Below are 8,273 nucleotides of genomic sequence, written 5' to 3' on the forward strand. Positions count from 1 at the left end.
GAGAGAGGCTTGAATTTTTTGTTGGTTATGGGAGCTTCTTCCTCTGTGTTAATTAGTCTGTAAATGTAATAGGAGCAACTGGCCAACAGGAAAAGGTGTTTTTTTTTTTTTGCAATACCAGAAATTTAAATTGGGAAAATTGGGGAAGAAAAGGGACTCATAGGCACTCAAGGAAAAGGGCTAATTCACCAAACTGTAGTTACTCAAATATTGCCCGCATTGAGAGGACCTAGGGAAATTGCCGTAGTACATGTCAGAGGACATCAAAAGGGAACTGGTTTCCACATAAGAGGGAATGACCTAGCAGATAAAGAAGCTAGGGAAGCAGCTCTTAGGAAGCATGACGTAGTTCTAACCCTACAGGAATCGGATAATGAAAAAGGGACACAAGAGAAAAAGTATACAGAAGCAGAAATAAAAACTATAAAGACAATAGGGGCAGAACTGAAAGAAGGAAAATGGATTCTGCCTGATGGAAGAGAAATGCTGCCAAAGGAACAAGCTAGGCGTGTACTTCTACAGTTATTACTACAAACCCATTAGGGAACAACAGCATTGAGTGATCAATTTCTAAAATTTTATGGGTGTGTAGGAATACATGAGATGGCCAAACAAACTGTCCAGGAGCAAAAAACAAGCAGTAGCAGGGAAAATTCGGATTAGCAAAAGAAAACAGTGTTAGCCAGGAGGTGCTTTCACAGTGATGGCTAGCTCAGCTTTACCACACAGGTCTCTCACCCTACCCCTGCTCAAAGGAAAGTGAGGAGAAAATGTGACAAAAAAGGGGTTAGATCAGGACAGTTTACAAAGGAATAAAGAAAGGAAAAAAAAAATCAGAAAACAATAACACAAATAAAAGAAGCAGGTGATGCACAATGCAGCTGGTCACCACAAGCCAACTGATGCCCACCTGGTCCCTGAGCAACAGTGACCTCTCCTGCCAACCCCCCCAGCGTTATTGTCCCACATGACACCACATGCTATGGGACATCCCTGTGGCCAGTTGGGGTCAGCTGTCCTGGCCGTGTCCCCTCCCACCTCCCTGTGCACCCCCAGCCTTCTCAGGTTCACCACGAGGAAATCATGCTTGATAAACTGCTTAAAATTGCATGATGAAAGGACTGGCTTGGAAGACAAGAAGAGGGTATTGCATATAGACAGGGGGACTGATGGCTGAAGTGCAGCCCTGCAGAAAGAGAGTTGAGTACTGAGCTGCACAACTGCTCTGCTGCTACCACACTGCTATTAGTATTCAACAAGTGTGTAATTCAGAGCTTAACCCAGCCTCACAGAAGGAAGCGAAGTCCCAAATGTGTCCTCCTGAAAACTAACAGCCTAAACACAAGTGCAACATCAGGGGAAATTCAGAGAAGGTGGGACCGGTGTTGTGAAGGACAGGGCAAACTAGAATAAACACAGCATACGGTAGGATCAAAGAAGGAAACGGTTGTTCATCCCTTGAGACATAAAAATAAGATTTCAATGGGAAGAGAAAGTAAAACAGCACAGCACAAAATAAAAAACAGCGTTATTTATTATATACCCTGCATCTTCCCTTGGAACAGCCACAGTGAGGTCCCGACTCCCCTCCCACCCCATTTTCCCTCTAACCCTTGCTGATAAGATCAGCAGATTAAGGAGATGAACAACTCTTGTCATCTTTGGTCGCTGTCTCCCAAGTGAGAAACCTGCACGCAGGCAGAGAGAGGTAAGTGTACCTCTCCAAAAAATAAATAAATAAATAAATAAAAATAATTAAAAGAAAAAAAAATGAAACAACAACAGAACAAACAAACAAACGAACAATAAAACAGCCACACTCAGTGGTATTCTACTGCAACAACACAATCTTTGTTTCTCACACTCCCTGGTCAGAAACCTGCACACAGGCAGAGACAGTCAAGTGTTTCTCTCAGAAATTGATAAATAAATTAATAAACAAAATAAAACATCCACACTCGGGCGTAAGGGACACCTGTGACAGAGAACTGGCACAGGGTGCCCAGAGAGGCTGTGGAGCCTCCCCCAACAGAGATCCTCAAAAGCAGCCTGTGCATGCTCCTCGGCAACCTGCTGTAGGTGGCCCTGCTTGAGAGGATCTAGGATTCCTCTCTGATCTATGGTTCCGTGATTCTCTTAATTTTGAAAGCAAAGAATTCACCTGAACATCAAAAGCAGCCTGAAGAAAACAGCCGTGCTCTGGAAGAACACTTTGAAGGAGCATATGCAACTAAGCTGGGCCTGACTGGCAAGGAGCCTTACTGCAGCCTCCAGCTTGTTAGGACACGGTTTGCGCAGACCCTGGCAAAACCAGGCTGTGGGTCTTGTTTTGAGCAGTGAGCTGAACAAATTCTCTACAGGCACTGCGGTGATACCTATGTTCAGCCTGCGTGGAGTTCTGAGCTCAAAGCAGCCTCACACAAGGGAGTGAAGTCCAAAATGTGTCCTCCTCACAACAGTAATTGCAATTAATTACTTAATTAGTAATTGGACGTGGGGGTGCTGGAAAGGTGGAGGCAGTATATCAAAGAAAACGGTGCGCTGGAGTAACAGGAGCATATGGTAACAAGCTGAGGTGAGAGATGGAGGCAGAGGTGTCTGCACCGCCCCCTCAGGGGCCTCCCTCTGCACCCCTGCCCATGCTGAGGCAAGATGTGGGTGGCCTGTGAGGTGTCATCCCATTGTGACGCGTTCGATGATGTCATGGGGCTCGGCTATAAATACCGGCCCTGCCGTGCCTGGCCACACTCCCCAGCAAGGCCTGGGAAGTGTTGGAGCTGCTCTCGCCAGCGCTACTCTGCTCCACAGGAGCTGCTCTGCCGGCAGCAGAAGGCGAGGGGAGCCTGTGGTAGAGAACGCTGGTTGGGAAGTGTTGAGGAAAAGGAGGAGGAGCCAAGGGAGTTTTGTAGCACGAAGAGCACGTCTTTCCCGGCTTCTGTAAGGCTAGGGTAAAGATGAAGCACTACCTGCTGTTCAACCCCTTGAAGCCTGAGGACCTTTCATTAATTAAGGAGCTCACCAGGAAAGGTAAGGCCCTGGGGGGCCCTTGTGGAAGCGCTGTTGTTGCAAAGATGGACATGAGCTGTGGAAAGCTTGCGGCTGGGGCTGCCGGGGGAAGGTCTTCTGAAGGGTCCTGGCGTCTGCAAGGAGAGCCCTGAGTGCATCCAATGTGCTTCCCAAAGCGCATCTAACGCCTCCCCTCCCTCCCCAGGCCATTCCTGGGCACAGCGTGGGCTTCTTGCAAGCTGGGCAAGGTTCAGGAGCTGTGCAGCAGCTTGCCCCAGCGGTGCGAGTGCTGGTTGAGGGCAAGGCAGAGCTTGATCACACACCACTGTCACCTCTGTGGCTGTGGGGGTTCAGACTTCACGGGCATTGCCAACTCACAGCATCTTGGGATCTGTCGTTTGCTTTCCAGAAATCGCCCAAGTGTGGAATAGTACATGCAGATACATCAGAAGGCAACTGTTGCAGAAGAAGGTGAGCCTTACATCCTGCCCCTGGCCCATCTTGCCCCTTTGGACCTGGGCCACACAGCACCATCTTCAGGGCCAGCAAGTCACCCAGCACCCTTCCAGCTCTGCCCAGCACTGCCATTGGTCCCTCTTCTTGCTTGCGTTTTCAGGCGGTGAATATTGGAATCGGGACATTTGCCGTTGTGTCAGCGAAGACCACTGGTGCGGATGGCAGGGCTATGGTTGTTCGCAAACCCATATTCAAGCCCTGCAGGTTTATGAAGATGTTTTACAAGCTCAAGTGTGCTGAGAGCAGAATTCCTAGTAAGAAGATTTTTGCTTTGCTTTCCCTCTGCAGCCCTTGCCTTTCGCTCCATGCAGTCGTCCTTGTGCCACGGCAGAGCAAAGTCTCTTGCACCATGGAGAGGCTGAGTGTGGGTGCACATACAGCATCCCAGAACATGCCCCTGCCCTGGGAGTCAGCCCCGTCTGCAGCTCATCCCACCCTCTAGCAGGATGCTCGTAGCAGGTGGCAGAGCTTCCCTTGGCCTTCTGTTCCCCATCTGCTGTGCTCTGGAGATGTGGCCAAAGCTGGCAAGGACCTTCCCCGTGGCACAGCATCGCGCGAGGGCTGGGTGCTGCACACACTTCGTCTGTGAGTTTGCTGAACTGAGTGAGGACTGACATTGTTCCTTCATGGTTGTTTTCTAGTCGAGACCCTAATTGATCCGCTGGACTTTGAGAAAATTGCCGCAGCCATCTACTTCCGACCACAAATAGTAGAGCAGTGCATCCACGAGACCCTGCTTCTCTACGCTGGTGGCCTCTTGGACAAACACGATGTGGAATTCTTCTTCAAGGGCATTGGCATTCTTACTGTGCGAAGAAGAGTGGTCACCATGAACTATTACACCGAGTTCCTGATGGAAGTGGATGACACACGCAATATGCGTGAAGCTCTACTCACGGTGAGCGGATCATGTCTCCAGGGCAGCTTGCAGCTCTGGCAATGCTGTCAAAGCTCTCTCAAACTGCTTTCTCCTTGCCTGCCTCACCATTGGGTGAGACAGGCTTGAGGAGCTACACAAACTGTCGGTAGCACCTTGGCCTGTTTGTGTTGGGGGCTAATGACACCAAAGGACAAAGTGGGGCAAGGATTTTGGAGAGCTAGCCACGTTCCTGAGCAGTGGGAACGTTTGCTACCTTTGGGAGCAAGGAGCACATATCCTTGGCTCCTGCTGACGTGTGTCTGTCCCATTTGCAGAACCCCAAGATGATGGATATGCTTGCGTTCAACGGCAAAAATAAATATACTCGTATCAGTGGAAATACTTTCCTCACACTACCAACGTGAGTACCTTCTCTTCTATAACATCTGACTGGCCAGGGGAGCTGGTGCCCAGCTCGTGCGTTGGGTGCAGCCTCTTCTTGATGCTTCTCTCCTGCCAGAGTGAGGCAGGACCAGCTCGTTCCTGGGAGGCCTTCCAGGCTGACCCCCTGCTCAGTCCTTCTGGGCAGTGCAGATGAAGCAGCCAGTCTGAAGTTGAGGGTCCCTGAGAGCGGTGGGAGGGTGTGAGGGGACAGCGAGGAGGACTTGTGTTGGGTCTGGCAGTAAGGCATAAGAAGCACGGGAAGAAGCTGCTGGAGGCTGTAGGGCCCCTCAGCTCGCACAGGCCATTGTGTCCTCCAGAGGCTCGGCAGTGGCTCCCAAAGAACCCTGCCAGCAGCTTCTTAGTGTGGGGCACCAAGGGAACATAGTGCCTTATTTGACAACTGGTGTCTTCCTGTTTGCAGGCTTATACTTAAGGAGCCACAACGCAAACCGATTTGCATCAAGCCCAGAAGAGATCCGCAGCCTTGGGGCATGGGTGGCCGAAGATGTAATGTCCCAGTGGGCTCCTGGCAGGGGGTTGCGTGTTCTCCTTTTGTCCTCGCAGGGCAGGAGAGCCAATGTTGATGTGGGGGGGATGGGAGAGAAGGCAGCTGTGTGGGATAAAATGCCCCAGGAGTGGTGGCTCCCAGCGGTGGCAATGAGTGTGGGTGGGCATGGCTGAGCAGCTCTGCTGCTGCCGCTCCCCTGCACAGACACAGAGGTGACATCGTGGTGTTGTCTTGCAGTGAGTGTGCTGGACCCGGTGGTGATGGCTCGGAGGAGGGTTTCTCTAGCCAAGAGGGCAGAGAAGAAAAGAATGGAGGATGCAAAGAAGCAGGGTGACCAAGCCAGGTGAGCCTGCTGGGGAAGTGTTGTGGCGGAGTTAGGGGACTCGCTGTGCTCTTGCCTTTTGTGCCAGTGAGAAGTTTCCATAGGCTGCAGTGCCGGTGCTCATGCCAGCAGGCACTGGAAACATCAAAGGGACAGGAGTTGTCCGGGCGGGGGCGTGGTCTTCCTCCTGCAGAAGCACCTTGTGCTGCTGGAGCTAAGATGTGAGCTGCGAGCCCGCCTTTTAGAGACTGCCTCCCATAAGCTAAACCTGCTGTGTCTTTCTAGATCCCTGCCACCAATTCATGAGAGGTCTGAGGAGGAGCTGAAGAAACCAACACCTTCAGCTTATCCACGGTCATCCATAATCCCGGCTTGTGATAAGGACACTCCAACAATGGTATGCCATAGGCATTTGTCAGTCCCGTTTCACTTTGGGGGTTCCAGAGCAAGGCAGAAGCAGCAGCTGTTGCTGCCCACTGTCCCTGTGCTCGTGCCTGTGCCCAGCCCCAGGAGACTAACGCTGCATGCAGATGTGTTTCCCTTGCCTGCAGGGAGTGCGCTCTGTGCGCGCTCAGATAGAAGACGGGCATGAATGCTGCTGGTCCACAGGCTCAGAAAGATTGAAGCTGAAATGTGGGACCAATGATATGTATGCATATGGAGTAGGAGCAAGGAGCATGGCGTGTTTTCAGAGAGCCTAGGAAAAAATGCCCCCAGCAGGCTTTTGCCCTGCTCCTTGGGAGGGAGGGGAGCAGTGCAGGTCTCCGGCACGGCAGCGTTGCAGTCCCCACCTGGCCAGGCATGTGCCTGCTGTCTGCCCGCTCCCCTGCACGTTGCCATGCGGGACGAGCTGTTGCAGTGAGCAAAGGGCAAAGCCAGCAGCGAGCTGGGCATGGGCAAGGATCTGCCGAGGGTCTGTACCGCCCTGCGAGGGATGAGTGCCTGCTGTACCTGCACCCTGAAGACTAAAGTGAGGCTGTGCGAGGCACCTGCCTCAGCAGAAGCACACACGCAAGCAGAAAGAACAGGCCCTGCCCTGGGCTCAGGGAGCAAGGGCTGCAGCCTTGAAAGCACTGTCTGTTGGTAGGAGACCCCATTGGAGAGCGTGGCCCGCTGCTGCTCAGAGCCATTTCCTGCAGGAACGCACTGGGAGGAGCAGCCTCAGCTGCTTGCAGCAGTTCTTTAGGAGACTCTCTTCTCGTTTTGCAGAAATCGTTCTGCCAAATACTCAAGTGCACGCGAGTTCCTTCCCACATTGTGAGAAAGGAGTATGATAAGATGCTGAAGAAGAGAATAAAGGACAAGTTGAAAGGCCAAATGCCTACGAGCCAGAAGGCACCAAAGGAGTGGCAGCAAGTGCCACAGCAACCAAGGACAGCACAGAGAAAGTAAGTGTGCACCGGTCCAGCTGAGGCCTGGGAACAGCCCTGGAGGCCCTGAGCCCCTGAGCCGTGTTCTGGGGTTCCAGGTCTTGTCGTCTTCCCCTTCCTCGTGACACGGGAAGGAGCTGGGTGCGATGCCAACCCAGGGATCTCTCTGCACCCCATAACTGAGGCATGACACAGGTCCCGAGGGGAAGGCTGTGGGTGCAAAGGGCCAATGGCGCCATGTCTGATGGTGTGCGTCTGTGTTCGACTTAGCAACACATCCTACAACTACGGGCCTGAGTGAGGCCTTGGGACAATTCTGTCCCTTTTTCCCCACACAAGTGGAGGAAGTCAGATGGTTTTGTGCCAGTGAGATGTTTCCCTTGGCTGCAGTGAATGTGCTCATGCCAAAAGGCACTGGAAACATCAAAGGGACAGCTGTCGTCCTGGTGTGGTCGTGGTCTTCCTCTGCCAGAAGCACCTTGTGGTGCTGGAGATAAGATGTGAGCTGCGAGCCCAGCTCTGAGTAACTGCCTCCAAGTGTACCCCCATAAACTAAGCCTGTTCTGTCTTTCTAGATTAATGCCACCAATTTACGAGGGATCTGAGGAGGAGCTGAAGAAACCAACACCTCCAGCTTACCCAAAGCCTAGGACCCCTGAGTGCCTGGATAATCCTCAGGACCCTTCAACAACGGTACTCCATAGGCATTTCCCAGCCCCGTTTCCCCTCGGAGATTCCAGAGCAGGGCAGAAGCAGCAGATGTGGCGGCCCACCGTCCCTGTGCTCCTGCCTGTGCCCAGTCCTAGGAGACTAACGCTGCATGCGGATGTGTTTTCCTTGCCTGCAGGGAGCGCGCTCTGTACGCGCTAAGATAGAAGAAAGAAGGCACCGCATACTGATGGCCCATAAGCTCAAAAATCTTGAGGCTGAAACATGGAACCAATATGACTCAAGGCTGAAAAAGCTGATGATGGAGCACAAGCAGGTATGACATGCGTTCAGAGCCCCCAGGAAGAAAATGTCCCAACAGGCATTTCCCCTGCTCCTTGGGAGGGAGGGGAGCAGTGCAGGTCTCCGGCACAGCAGCATTGCAGTCCCCACCTGGCCAGCCACATGCCTGCTGTCTGCCCACTCCCCTGTGTGTTGCCATGAGGGACGAGCTATTGCAAGAAGAAAAGGGCAGAGCCAGCAGTGAGCTGGGCAAGGGCATGGGTCTGCCAAGGGACTGTACCTCCCTGCGAGGGATGA

This window comes from Aythya ferina (assembly GCF_964211825.1).
Source record: "Aythya ferina genome assembly, chromosome: Z".
Lineage (NCBI taxonomy): Eukaryota > Metazoa > Chordata > Aves > Anseriformes > Anatidae > Aythya > Aythya ferina.